Raw genomic sequence first — 15,431 nt, forward strand, 5'->3', positions numbered from 1 at the left:
GTCAGGGATCCTTAGGACATTAGAATGCTCCAATAATGCACCCAACATTAGCAGTCAGGAGGAGTGAAAGCATAGGAGCCCCTGTAGCAACTCTACACCACCTAAGAATCCCCTTACACAAGGAGAATCCTCAAGTGATGGATTTCTTGGGTTTAAATCTGGTTTGTTCCAGGGGGAATGGCACTAAGCAGACTAAATGCACTAGGCAAATCAAGGCCAATATTGTGCTTTGTCACAGCTGCTACATACTCTACATTGACATAATTATTGCAACAATCTCTCTAGTAATCACATGACTATTTATATATTCTAACCATTGACGTAGCTTATAAACAACTTAACATGAAGCTGCCTTAAAAAAGATCCAACTGACAGACCTCCTCTCCTCCTTGCTTTGTTGCTTCTATGGCTGTGCGGGCTGCTGCTTCAAAAGTTCTTGGTACAAGTGGAAAAAAGTTCTATGATTGTACTGATCATATCTCTTTAAATTTTTTAAAATGATGTAAACTACTTTTATCTTTTGAAATGCAGGATGCAGTGTTATGGAAAATAGAAAACATTTTATTTAAATGTAATATTTCCCAAATGTTGCAGTTTTAGAAGTTAGTACCCTGAGGACAAATTAGATGGTTGCAAACCTTGTTGATGTGTAATGCAGGCTGATCTAATCGGCCCATAGCACTAGGTGAGTTGAAAAGCAAAGAATCAATGTTAAATATGTTCTACATTAATATACTATATCTTGTCTAAATATTTATTTTTCATTAAATATTTGTGATAATATTGGGAAATTATTTGATATGGACAATTAAAAATACCGGGCTAAAATACTCTGTTAATGCACAAACTAAGGGCTTGATCCTGGAAGAATTACTCTTGCTGGCTTCAATGAGGATTCGTACTTCTATGAGGAAGACTTGCAGGCATTGCATAGGGCTCTAATACACTATAATTAGAACACAGGCTCCCTTTCTTTCCTGCAGTGTTCCTATAACACAGTAAAACTATAATATAAAATTATTTAACAGGGTTAATCTGATACAAAATAATGATTTTAACCCTGTTCATTTTTTTACTTATGTCTTTCATTTTCTAAAATTCATTCGTGTTTTGCGTTGGTGCAATGCCCATGTATTCATGTTACCAATGTACAGTAACAGCCCAACAGTCTATTCTGTTTATATTTTTGGTACCGTGCAAAATGTGTTTCATCCGATTGATTTCACTAGACAGTATTATTTTGAAAGCGCGTGCTGTATGCTGGCTTGCTGCATGGAAGTATTATGCTTTTTACAAATAATCTTTTCAGTGAATTCCACTGTAAAGGCTCAACTGGTTCTAATGGGCATACCTCAGTGCCAGGCACTAGGGAGACATACAGAGAAACAAGGGGCAGAAATCATTTCTCACAGGACATGGAGCAGCTGTAGAGCCCTACTGTGAATGCTGCTTCAGTCCAATAGCTAAGTAGAACATGAATTCCCACATGAGATGTCCATGTGGTGGGAATGGGTGGATCCATCAGGGAAGGACCCCGGCCTTATTCCTGTCCTGTCACGCTTTTTGTGTGGGGACAATGCAGTAGGAAAGCAAAAATGGTGCACTCTCTTTCAGTGCTGAACAACTCACAAACTTGGGAAGGTTAGTTCAATCTTATTTCTGTGCTGAGCTCTCTCCAGTACTTGATTAGTAGGGACATTCAGCAGAGTGCAATTTTCATTTTTACTTGGCATTTCACCTTTAACACCTTATGAGGTGTTACCTCCATTCAACTGATATTTCTGCAATCTGAAAGGTGATCAGCACTTGACATTTGGATAGCCTGGCTAATCAAAAGGGATCATACCAGCATAATTAATAAAGCTTTAGCAAATAATGGTGTGGGTTAGGGAGCTGATCTATATTAAAGTCCTTACATGTGTTTTATTCATTTAGCAACTTCAGCTATCACAGCTGAGCATATAGAAAGGTGTGATTTGTAAATAATTCATTAAAAGATTTTATTAGTTATTTATTCTCTTAAATGGGCTTCAATATAAGGACCCCCTTTGTTATGTTTATATGGAGGGGCGCCCTCAAACCATGTCTCACTCCAACCAGTAAAAGTATTCAAGAAACCCACTATGAAAACATTTTTCAAACCTGCTACTCATTCTAGGTTATGCTACAAGGGGTGGGGTATGTTACATGTAAACAATTCATTTTATATCCTTTTCCAAAAAAATTAAGATTTTATCAGCCCTTTTTGAGAAGCCCTTCTGAAATTTTTCAGAACATTGCACAGATGTTTCCCAATTTAATTCCTGTAAGTTGCAGGGAAGTTAAGCTCGTCTTGTGTTAGAATCCACTGAATATTGGAGTTCCTATTTATTTTGACAGAAGTCAATGAAGAGAGACCACTTTAACCCTAAGCCTCCTACTTTATCTTGGCACTATTATGTATCCTTATTTCATGGAATCCAGTGCAACCATCTCATAGGATTGAATTCAGACCCAACTGGTGCTATTTGCATTGAGGAGGGGTGTGGTCCAAAAATGTAGATACAGAAAAATAAAAAGGGTTCAATCATATTGCTAACAAGAAGGTTGCCTGATTGTGTCCAGTTATCCTTTCTGCAACCCGTTGACTGCAGTGGCATTCTCTTGCTGTTTTCACTTACAAAAATCTTTGAGGGAGTTATAGTTGCTGTCATACAATAGTGCCTTTTTCAGTTCATACCCTTGTGGGATCTGGGACAACAAAAACCCTCATCGGATTGTAGAAAATCAGGAAATGCTCAGTTAAAATCTCCCCACAAATCTCCCAAAGAATGTTATTGTTACAAGAATAAACAAACCACAAATGTACAAAAACAAGGAAATGCACAGCCCTTTCACACACAACCGCTCAACCGTAACTTTCCCTCTGTAAAAATGAAACCACCTTGTATCATTCTTTTGGGAGCAGGGAGTTTTTTTCTAGGAAACTCCCATTGGCATTAATTCTTTAATTTTGCAGCTAGAAACAAGAAGAGGCAGTTCAATGTGTCCAGGGCAATCTGTCAGCCAGCAGCAATTACTCCCCATATCACTACTGCTACACAGTCACACCGAGTATCTGGCTGGACTGTCTGAATAGGAGTCCTGATATAGAGTTGAGGTGGACACAGAGAAAATCACATTTGTTTTAGGGAAAAGTAAGGTACTGTGACATTTTTAGTTCCTACTGTCCCACCTATGGGGGCAAAGCTAGGGTTATATAGCTGTGCTATGTGTGAAGAGCTTGTTACAATAGCACCCCAGGGAACCATTACACTAGTCAGGGATAACCAGAGGATAGCAGCTCTCCATCTATGCCATTTATGCTCTGCAGTGAGCATTGAAGGGGTGCAACCGATGCTGGCTATTCTGACTCTACACTCCCTTGGGATTCCCCATCTTGGGGGACTATACAGCTAGCTGGTTAAATCAGCTTGACAGCCCCTTAGTGCAGTCAAATTGCTGGAGCCAAGGTCATAGCAGGAGTCACAGATCTGGCTCCTATGCAAGAATGAAATGGTACCATTGAGGCAGATAAGTGGAGAATTTTGATTTGGGGGCAGAGAATCAGTTACAAATACCACCGCCAGAAAATAATAGTAGGCTAAACTCTACAGTTTATTTCCCAGTCATTATGCGGTAACAATTCTCTTAAAAGTTAAAAGGAGTTTTGAATTAGTAAGGATTGCATGATTTCTTATTAGCATTTATATTGCAGCAGTACCTAAAGACCAAAATCAAGTTGGGCCTCATACTAGGCACTGGACAAACATTTAGTAAATGAGTCCTTGCTCCAAAGAGCTTACAGCTTCAGAACACTGCAGGCCTGGTAAGTCTCCGTGTTCTCCCATGGAGCCTCCTGGTTTTTTGCAGTCCTCTCCTCTGCTCCTGAGCTGGTGCTTGAACCCCCTGGGAAAATACGGTTGGTGTTTTGAGGCTTGATTTGGTGTGTATATTTCATTTCCATAATGGTGATGTGACCAATGATTTTTCTGCTAAGATCTCTGGTAAAGCATACTCACATAGGTAGATGACATTTTATATTAAGCTCCAAAATGTAGAAATTCTACATTTTCAAGTAAATAAACACTTAGTAAATGAATTTTGCTATTATAAATAATTCAATCAGATACATCTAGACAACTCCAGCAATCAGTGGGGTTGCACAGGTGAAAATGTGGGAAGATTTTGGCCCTTGAGGTTTAGTGATAAAGTTCAAAAACCTCAAGGTCAAAGTGAGAATACTTGAGACTGAAGATAGATAAAGGGCCTGATGCTGAAGCTGCTTTGGACATAGTCAATGGGACTTTTGATTTAAGAGCGGCTCAAGGATTGGGCCGATAGCCATAGTTTCTTTTGAAGTTCCCTAGGGATGGGCAAAGTGGAATCTATGTCAAATGTATGCTAGGAATGGCTGGTTTCTCAGAAGATATCACATAGAATAGTGTCAATTTCATTAAGGAGTCTGGTAATTCTTTTCCTAACTTTTCCCTTGGTTCTCTTATATTACCAAGGCTTACAGTTATGTTTTTTAGAAGCAAGGAAGATTGGTCATCAAAAATGACTCTTTTCTTGCAAGGGAGGCAATTTGGAAAGTAATTTGATGGAAAGCAAATATGTTCCTGCTACCCCCAGACATTTCTGCAGCTGCCCTCTTAGTTTAGTAAAAAAGATACTTTAAAAGTTGGCTAAGGACTTATTTAGGTACTCAGGTATCAAAAGTACTTTGCTCCAGCTGGACACATCAATTAAGAATATACATTATATGCTGGAATTAGTTACTGTTTAAAGAACTTCTGCATTATGCAACACCAGCAGGACATACTAGGTTGATTCAGCCTGAGAAGTTTATATCATCAAACTGCCGTATCATCATCAAATTGGTTACTCCTGCATAGGGGTCTGGAAGGAGTAGGTCATGCCATTTGTGGACAGGACTTTTGGGGCACTGTGTGCCTACAAGATACTAGGAACAGTGCAGCCCTGTGATCCACAGAATGCAGGGACTGAATTTCTTTTTAGCTTTATGCAGGCTATACAAGGAATCAAGGCAAAAGCTCTACCTTCTCCTTCCCTTTGACTTCCTCCTTGCAGAAGCAGCAGGGGATTTTGGCTCAAATACTAGCTGATTCCACCAGATCAGCACAAAACCTAGGGACCTGTGGATGCCAAAGCTCAACATGGAGACCTTTTTCTTTTACCCTGCTTTGGGACTCACCTGACCTCTCAACTCCTGTATAACCTGCCTCATGGAAACATACTGCCAGGGGCTTCTCTACTGGCTGCTGCTCCCAAAAATCTCCCTTTAGTGTAAGAGGAAATGAGAGGTAGGAAAGATGACACCACAGCAAATAGCCCTTTTCCTGATCCACTGATCCTGACCTCTCTTCAGCTGCAAAACCTGAACCTTTGAAATCTTCATTGGAGGGGCTCTTCTTGTAGGGTTGATTGAAGGTGGAAATGCCGCCTTGCAAGGGGGTCCCTCCTTCAGCCCCTCACAAACCTGGCAGAAATGTTGTCACCTCCATCCAAGAAAGTGGAAAAGAAAATAGGACTCCAAGATGGTACAATGTCTGTTTAGTTAACCATATAAATGTTGTCTGCCCAAAGTACATTGGTGAATAACTAGTATAGTCCAATGAAGAAGAATGCAGTAATGGCTGCACACTCGAAGACAAAGAATTTGTAGGAGAAAGCATGTTGGTATTCACATTTCAAAAATTAAACTACCTAAGATCTGAGGGATGTCAGACATACAAGAGGGAAAAAATTATTTCCCTCCTTCTTTGAGCCCAATTAAGTGAGAATAATGCATGCAGAACAACTACAGGAGCTAGACTAGTTAACAACTCAGAAAGGAAACTATTATTTCATTAGAAAAATAGCAAGGACAAAAATAACAATTCACAAGGTGAAGACAAAATTGTGGTGGGCAAAACAGTTGGATAATAATGCTTTATAATAGTAAATTATACTTACTATTTCTATCACTTTTCATCCCAGGATCTCCAAGTGCTTTACAAGCATTAATTAATTAAGCCTCACAACACTTCTGTGAGATAGCTAAACCCTATTACATCTATTGTGCACATAGGTAAACTGGAGTACCAAGAGGTCAAATGACTTTCCCAAGGTTGTAGAGTGAGTCAGTGTTAGAACTAAGAACAGAACTCAGGAATTCTGACTCTCGGTACTCTGTTCAAAGACCACACTTCCACCATCCAGAATTCCAGTGTTGCAGACACTGTTTCCAAAGAAACATCCAATAATTATGGCAAAATTAAAGACAATCACATCAAAGCACTACAGAGAAAAGGGCAAATCATGTGTGAGGGATCGAGTTTCAATCTCATGTTTTCTCTGAGGAGATAATTGTAAACCAGGAGAATTAAATAAAATGTATTGATCTTCTCCTAATACTCTGTAAAAGCTCAGAAAATACATCTTAGACTAGACGATGAATCTGAAGATATAGGTGAGGAACTGGAGGGGGAGCAAGTGCTAAGCATCCTACATGGCAGGCACTACGACAATGTACGACATTGACCTCCAACAGGACTAAACTTAACTGTGTGGGATGTATATATCTATGAAACTAAGCACTTTTCCTTTTTTCAGAGTTCCACATCTACTTTTTTCCCAGATCACAGTTCTGACTGTTGATGGAATCACACACTTCGTCATCTCATGGAGCCTGATCCTTCTCCTATAAAGTGCTTTGCCATTGATTTCAATAGAAGCATGATTGGACCCAAGGAGACTTTGCTTTTGTTCTTTCCTGTTTTATTTGCCTTTATCTAAAAGAGAGGCTATTATGATTGAAAATACCCATGTTGGCACCTGGTGTTTGGAAAAACATAATACAGCCTTCTTTAAAAATCCTGAAAAAAAAAATTCAGTAGTGACCATGCTGAAAAGAAAACTCTTAGGGTTAGATCCTGATCTCAGTTATAATGGTGTTAATGCAAGGTCATGCACTCAGGGACTAACAACAAGAATTTCTGCTATAAGCTAGGGCTCATCAGTTGAAAGAGACAAGGGAAGAGAGACCTCAGTGTGCTGATCAACTATGAGCCACCAAAGCGATGCAGCTATAAAAAAAAGTAAATGCGATCCTAGAATGTATTAATAGAGCTAGGAAAATATCAATGCTATTGTACAAGGCACTGGTAAGACCTTGTCTGGAATACTGTGTACAATTCTGGTTACTCATGTTGAAGAAAGATGAATACAAACTAGAATAGGTGCAGAGAAGGGCTGCTAAGATAGTCAGGGGAATGGGAGCATATCTTACGGAAAAAAAACTAAATGAGCTTGGCTTATTTAGCCTGGCAAAACAGGCTAGGGATATGAGCAGGGATATGATTGCTCTCTATAAATACATCCAGGGGCTAACCATCAGAGAGGGAAAAGAGCTATTTAAGCTAAAGGACAATGTTGGCACAAGAACAAATGCGTATAAAATAGCCATGAAAAAATTCAGGCTCCAAATTAGAAGTTTTCTAATCATTGGAGGATCAAGGTCCTGGAACAGCCTTCCAATAGGAGTTATGGGGGAAAACAATTAGCTTTAAGAAACAGCTGCAATTGTGTGACACAGTTGCTTGTGATGGCAGGGGGCAGGACTCAGCAGCCCTGGGGCTCACTTCCAGTTTATGTTTTATGTTCCTAAAAGATGCCAAAGATAGCCACAGCTGGAGATGGGTCATTGGGTGGGGTGGGCTGGGAGTCTGAGATAGCACCAAGCATTCTCTGTCTCCGGTCCTTGGCTGTGTGGCTCTTGCTCACATGCTCAGGGTGTACCTGAGTGCCATCTATGAGGCTGGGAAGGAATTTTCCCCAAGGTCAGATTGGCAGTAACCTTGGGGGTTTTTTTGTTTTTGTTTTTTGTTTGCCTTCCTCTGCAGTATGAGGTGTGGGTCACTTGCCAGGATTATCTGGATATATCTCACTTAATCATTTCTTGCCAGTGCAGTGGCCTTGGAAATTGGTCCTTCCTATTGTCTTCATATGAAGTCTAGTTAATACTTTGGTCTAATTTTGGTTGGGTTTAGTGTGCAGGTGCTGGGTGATGATTAGTGGCCTATGATATATGAGAGGTCAGAGTAGATCTGGTGGTTCCTTCTAGCCTTAAACTCTATGATTCTGTGACTCTATGGCTACTTCTACACTGTACACTTCTTGTGGTGGCGTCTAGGGTTCATGTAGCTACATCCTATAGCGAAAAACAGATTACGTACACACTGCAGTATGTAGCTACCGGTGTCAGTGAATGGCTCTGGCAGGTAGGGAGGCAGCATGGAGCTGCCGGATTCTTTTACTGCAGAGAGGATAGGTTTGGGCAGCTCCCTTCGGCCAGATGCTTTCCCCCGCTGCAGGGAAAGACACCTGGAGCAAGGAGCTGCCAGAGTCTTTTTCGTTTACCTGAGCCTTTCTCAGCAGTGGGAGAGGCAATGGGATATTAGACTTCTAAAAACAGCAGTGTGGCTGGGGAGGCACTGCTTGGGCCAGCAGAGATAATAGAATATCAAGGTTGGAAGCGACCTCAGGAGGTCATTTAGTCCAACCCCCTGCTCAAAGCAGGACCAACCCCAGCTAAATCATCCCAGCCGGGGCTTTGTCAAGTCTGACCTTAAAAACATCTAAGGAAGGAGATTCCACCACCTCCCTAGGTAACCCATTCCAGTGCTTCACCACCCTCATAGTGAAAACAGTTTTCCTAATATCCAACCTAAACTTCCCCCACTGCAACTTGAGACCATTGCTCCTTGTTCTGTCATCTGGTACCACTGAGAACAGTCTAGATCCATCCACTTTGGAACACCCTTTCAGGTAGTCCCCCCTCATTCTTCTTTTCTGCAGACTAAATAATCCCAGTTCCCTCAGCCTCTCCTCAGAAGTCATGTGCTCCAACATTTTTGTTGCCCTCCGCTGGACTCTTTCCAATTTTTCCACATCCTTCTTGTAGTGTGGAGCCCAAAACTGGACACAGTACTCTAGATGAGGCCTCACCAATGCCAAATAGAGGGGAATGATCACATCCCTCCATCTGCTGGCAATGCTCCTACTTATACAGCCCAAAATGCCATTAGCCTTCCATTCATTAGCACACTGTTGACTCATATCTAGCTTCTCATCCACTGTCATCCCTAGGTCCTTTTCTGCAGAACTGCTGCCTAGCCACTTGGTCCCTAGCCTGTAGCAGTGCATGGGATTCTTCCGTCCTAAGTGCAGGACTCTGCACTTGTGCTTGTTGAACCTCATCAGATTTCTTTTGGCCCAATCCTCAAATTTGTCTAGGTCCGTCTGTTTCGTATCCCTACCTGCTAGCGTATCTACCACTCCTCCCAGTTTAGTGTCATCTGCAAACTTGCTGAGGGTGCAATCCATGCCATCCTCCAGATCATTAATGAAGATATTGAACAAAACTTGCCCCAGGACCGACCCTTGGGGCACTCCGCTTGATACCGGCTGCCAACTAGACATGGAGCCATCGATCACTACCCATTGAGCCCGATGATCTAGCCAGCTTTCTATCCACCTTATAGTCCCCTGTAGGGTTGCACACCCAGTTGCATACCCACAGGTTTCAAGAGTGTCTTTACTCGCCTGAGCAGTGCCCCACTGTCTACACTGCTATTTATACCCATGCTGGGGGAGCTAGACCTGTATGTACTCTACATCCTGCCAAAAGGAGCATGCAGTGTAGACATATCCTATGAAATCCAGAAAAAATCCATTTGTGTCACTGTGCCAATTCCACTTTTACTTGCACAGCATAAATAAGGAAGAACTCAACTGAAATCAACCAAGTTACAATGGTTTACTCTAGTGTGAGAAGAGAATCAAGCCCAGTGGATTTACAGTGATATATCTGGGAATTTGTCCCTCTATGTCTTTTCTTGTTTACTGAATATAAAAACGGATCACTCAGCCCTGTGTTTATTATTTCATAATAATTTCCTTTGCTTCCATTAAAATGCTATGGAAAAGTTAAAATTTTAATTCCAAGATTGTGATGTTAGGTACAGATCAAAATTTTAAAAAGTGCTCAGTGTCATAGGAATAAATCTCTCTAGCTGAAAGCATAATAATAATTCTGTCTTTTGTATAATCAGAACCAACAAATGACTTCAAATGATGTGGCTGTTTGTATTCCAATTTCTCCTTCTTTCTTAAATCAGTGCATTTTAAGAGCAAGAAAGTTTAACACTCCTCTATTTGCATTTGTTCTGGATCTGTATGACCTACTATTACTACTGGGTCCTTCATCAAATGGACTGTATGATGATAAAGGATGTTTAGAAGTTTAGGGACTGTTACACAATTACAAAAGAGGGCCCTGATCCTGAAAGTTCATATGTCTGCATGAACCTAATTGACTTCAGTGGGATGCAGGAGTATGCCCGTGTGTATGAGACAGCAGGATCTGGATTGTATACTGTCTAGGGTTAAAATGTCTTTATATATAGCTGCTACAAAACAACTGAGTGGCTAAAGAACTTTTGCAGAATGTTACTGGAAATTAAGAAATGTAGACAGATACATTTGATATCTTCAAATCCAAATTATGAATACAAAAAGGAACTGTTTTTGATGTACAAATAAAAAAACAGTGATTCATTATATATTTATGATAAGCAGGATTGTCTATTCCTAAAATCAAAGCTAATATGTCTTACATAAAAATGTCAGCTAAACAAATTTTCATACAGTAAACACTGGTGACAAGATCCTACACACAACATTTTCTCTTTGTAGATTCCTAGAAATGTGTTATTGATCATTCATACAAGTGCTCATTCCCAGTTCATACAATACATTTCCACATTCACTCCCTTGATCCACCTATGATATATGTCCCACCTTATAAACAAACAAGTTAGCACCCTTTTGTTGTTTCTGGCACTGTCTAGTAATAACTAGATTTTGTGGTTTTAATGGATTTACTGATGTATTTAGAGTCCAGTCCTGCTTCCAATGCAGTCAGAAACAAAATCCCCCAGGACTCCACCGGAAGGGGGATCACACCCTTAATATGCATATGATTAAATCCAGTCTTCCAGTTCTTTTTAGGCCAAATCCTGAGAGATGCTGATAGGGTTGCCAACTTTCTAATCGCACAAAACTGAAACCTTAGCCCCTCCCCTATTCTGGTTGAAAACCGGACACCTGGCAACCCTATCATGCTGAGTGCCTGCAGCTCCTGGAGAAGTAATAATTTCTGCTTAAACTGTTAATTACTAATTTACCGGAGGATTAATACCACGAAAACGACTTAAGAAACTTGATCATTCACCTGTGCTTACTGCAATCAATGAAAAATCTTCCATTGATTTAATTGGAATTGGATCAGGCTCTGTAAGCAGAGAGAGAAGTGTCCTTCTGCTTATAACGGAGTTTCATACCTTCTCAGAGGAGTGAAATGCCATGGAAGAAATTGGGGGCATGCCACTGCACTCTAAGTGAAATGCACCCCATTGAAGAGAACCCACATGAGGCACTATGACACACACAATTCAACTTAAATGGTGTGTCACAGTATACAAGTTCACTATAAGCAGGTTCTACTGTATACAAAGCCATTTGTCCATATGGGTTGGATAAATCAGTTACCTCCTTTTTATGATTACATCCATGAAAATGCATTTATTTATTCAGAAATATATATAATAGCTACACTGAATGTCTTAGGAATCTTTGGGATCCTAAAGCCAGTATCAACTTGCACTATTGTAGCTGTTTACAACTGATTTTGCCAAAGACCGAATTTGCCACAGCTTGGAAGAAACCTGGCTTTTATAGGAAAGCCAGAAATTTGAGGGGGAAAGAGTTTTTATTTTCTCCTCAGATCTATGACTTTTCTTCAACATGACCTTTATGGAAAGAGTAAAAAAAAAAAAAGTTAATAGTAAATAAACCAATAAGGGCCCATAGAAATGTAGCAGGTTTTAAAAGAAACAAACCTAAAATCATATAGAATTTAATAAAGAAGTATGTCTTCACTCTATGTTTGTTAAATCATTTTATAGAACTCTACAGCAGTGATATAGCTTTCTATTAAGGTCTATGTGGTGGTTTAAAAAAGTCTATGGAAAAGTTTTCATTTTCTATTAAATCCTATAGCAGTTTCCCTTAAAGACAGGCATTCCTGTCCTTCCTTTGTTCTATTTTTTTTCTCCCAGTAAACACATTTATGGGTCGTAAAGTTAGTCTGATTGACACCAGCTGAGAATCTAGCCCATTTCTTGTAAAACAGCAAGGAAAATGGTAAGTTTCAGTTCCAGCACAGTAAGTGGGTCCAATAGAGTAGTAATCCTTATACCAAATCTGAATTTTGATCTATATTGTATGGAATATTAAGATAGTGAGTAAAACTGTGTGTGACTTTCATTTAAAAAAAACAAAACCCACAAACCTCCAGCCTATGGGGGCTAATTTAGCTACAACAAGTCAGGAAAAAGATCTTGGAGTCATCGTGGATAGTTCTCTGAAGACGTCCACGCAGTGTGCAGAGACGGTCAAAAAAGCAAACAGGATGTTAGGAATCATTAAAAAGGGGATAGAGAATAAGACTGAGAATATATTATTGCCCTTATATAAATTGATGGTACGCCCACATCTTGAATACTGCGTACAGATGTGGTCTCCTCATCTCAAAAAAGATATACTGGCACTAGAAAAGGTTCAGAAAAGGGCAACTAAAATGATTAAGGGTTTGGAACTGGTCCCATATGAGGAGAGATTAAAGAGGCTAGGACTCTTCAGCTTGGAAAAGAGGAGACTAAGGGGGGATATGATAGAGGTATATAAAATCATGAGTGATGTGGAGAAAGTGGATAAGGAAAAGTTATTTACTTATTCCCATAATACAAGAACTAGGGCTCACCAAATGAAATAGGCAGCAGGTTTAAAACAAATACAAGGACGTTCTTCTTCATGCAGCGCACAGTCAACTTGTGGAACTCCTTACTTGAGGAGTTTGTGAAGGCTAGGACTATAACAGCGTTTAAAAGAGAACTGGGTAAATTCATGGTGGTTAAGTCCATTAATGGCTATTAGCCAGGATGGGTAAGGAATGGTGTCCCTAGCCTCTGTTTGTCAGAGGATGGAGATGGATGGCAGGAGAGAGATCACTTGATCATTGCCTGTTAGGTCCACTCCCTCTGGGGCACCTGGCATTGGCCACTGTCGGTAGACAGGATACTGGGCTAGATGGACCTTTGGTCTGACCCGGTACGGCCATTCTTATGTTCTATATGAATTTTGCCTGTTTTTTTTTGTGTTTATTCTAAAATTTAAATTTAAGCCAGGGTTACTGAATATTTCATATGACTTAAGAATCATTCAAGAAAATCTTGGCCCAGTTATATGCACACCTTAGTCCTTTTATAATTTTGCTTTGAAATGGTTCAGTACTTGAAGCTTTGTGAAACTAAAGCCATGTCTACACGACAAAGTTTTGCCGCCACAAGTTACATCAGCATACAGCCACCGCAGTTAGTATATTGCTTGTGCCGCTGCATTCTTGGCTCCTTGAGTTGCTGCTGAGCATACTCACCAGGAATGCTTGTGTTGATGTACAGTGTGGTGCACCATGGGTAGTCTTTTGGGTAGTTTTAGTAATGCAATGTTCTCCATCCTATAATATCATCTCTATCCCATATTTTTTGTGCCTATTTTCAATTTCCCATGAATCCGTGTGGGACTTCGTGTCTGCCATCTCTGACAGAAGCATGGCGCTTGCACAGCCCTGAACTATTGTCATGCGCATTGCAAGCACAGGACACATGAGCCTCTAGTATTTTCAGGGCTGTAAGAAGAACTGTGGGGAATACGATGATTTCCTAGCAGTCGGTTTGCTGTGGGACATAGCAAGAACCGATTCCAGGTTACTGATGGAATTCACAGAGCAGCTGCAGAAGGTGGAGCACCACTTCTAAGCCTGAGAATCAAGCCCTGACTGGTGGGATCACATCGTAATGCAGGTTTGGGATGACAAGCAGTGGCTGCAGTTTTGGATGTGCAAGCCCACATCCCTGGATCTGTGTGCTGAGCTCACCCCAGCCATCCAATGCAGGGACACCAAATTGAGAGCTGTACTGGACAGTGGAGAAGGGAGTGGCAATCATACAGTGGAAACTTGCAATGCTTGATTGCTATCGGTCAATGGGAAACCATTTTGGAGTGGGAAAATACACTGTGGGGGGCCACTGTCATGTAAATGTGCAGGGCCATTAGTCATTTGCTATGCAGGACTGTGAGTATTGGCAATGTGCAGGATGTAATGGATGGCTTTGCAGCAATGCAGTTCCTGAACTGTGGTGAAGGAATAGATGGCGCACACACCCCCATTTTGGCCCCAGAAATGGAAAGGACTACTCTTCTATGGTTATGCAAGCACTCGTGGATCACCAGGATTGCTTCGTTGACATCAGTGTTGGCTTGTCAAGGAAGGTGCATGATGCTAACATTTTAAGAACACAGGACTGTTCAGAAATCAACAAGCAGGGACCTTCTTTCCTAATCAGCAGGTTTCCATTGGCAATGTTGAAATGCCAATAATGGTCCTGGGGGACGCAGCCTACCTCTCATACTTCCGGCTCATGAAGCGGTACATTGGCCACCTTGACAGCACCAAGGAAAGATTCAATTACAGACTCAGCAGGTGCAGAATGACAGTTGAATGAGCTTTTAGTAGATTGAAACAACCCTGTTATGGTTTACTCACCAGATTGGATCTCTGTGCAAAAAAATATCCCAGTGGTTGTAGCTGTCTGTTGTGTCCTGCCTAATATTTGTAAAGCAAAAGGGGAAAACTTGCCACAGGGGTGGAGGTGGAGCAGCTGTTTGCTGAGTTTGAACAGCCAGTCGTAAGGGCTATCAGATGAGCACAAGGAGGAGCTATATAGCTTCAAGTGCTCTTTCAAAACCTCCCTAAGAGTGAGCCACAGTAACGTGCTATGGTGTACTCTTCTCAACCTTGGGCAGCAGCTTGGGGGCCTGTTAGGAACTGTGTTGCATGCTTAACATCTCATATACCGATGACAGTGCTCCAATTAATGTTGAGGGGTTCCTGCACATTTATGACAGCTACAGTATCTGGCACTGAGCCGATGGGTTGTAAGTTTACAAGACCACAACTTTCACTGCCAGCAGTCATTATTCATCATGCTTTGTAAGCTAATAAAGATGAATAACTTTCAAAACAAAAGAGTTTTATTCACTTAAGAAAACAGCTCCAAAAATAATCTGCAGAATTTACAATTAAGTGTGTAACTTTAAAAAAATAGGAATATTAATAAATAAACCAGAGGAAGGAACATTGATGTCCATTGTAGTTATGCATACATCAACCATGGCTCTAACAGATCAGCACAGGTGAAGCTGTGGTTGTCCATGCTCTTCCCTGG

Source organism: Terrapene carolina, unplaced genomic scaffold (genome assembly GCF_002925995.2).
Source record: "Terrapene carolina triunguis isolate 2854851 unplaced genomic scaffold, T_m_triunguis-2.0 Scaffold66, whole genome shotgun sequence".
In the NCBI taxonomy this organism is placed as follows: Eukaryota; Metazoa; Chordata; order Testudines; family Emydidae; genus Terrapene; species Terrapene triunguis.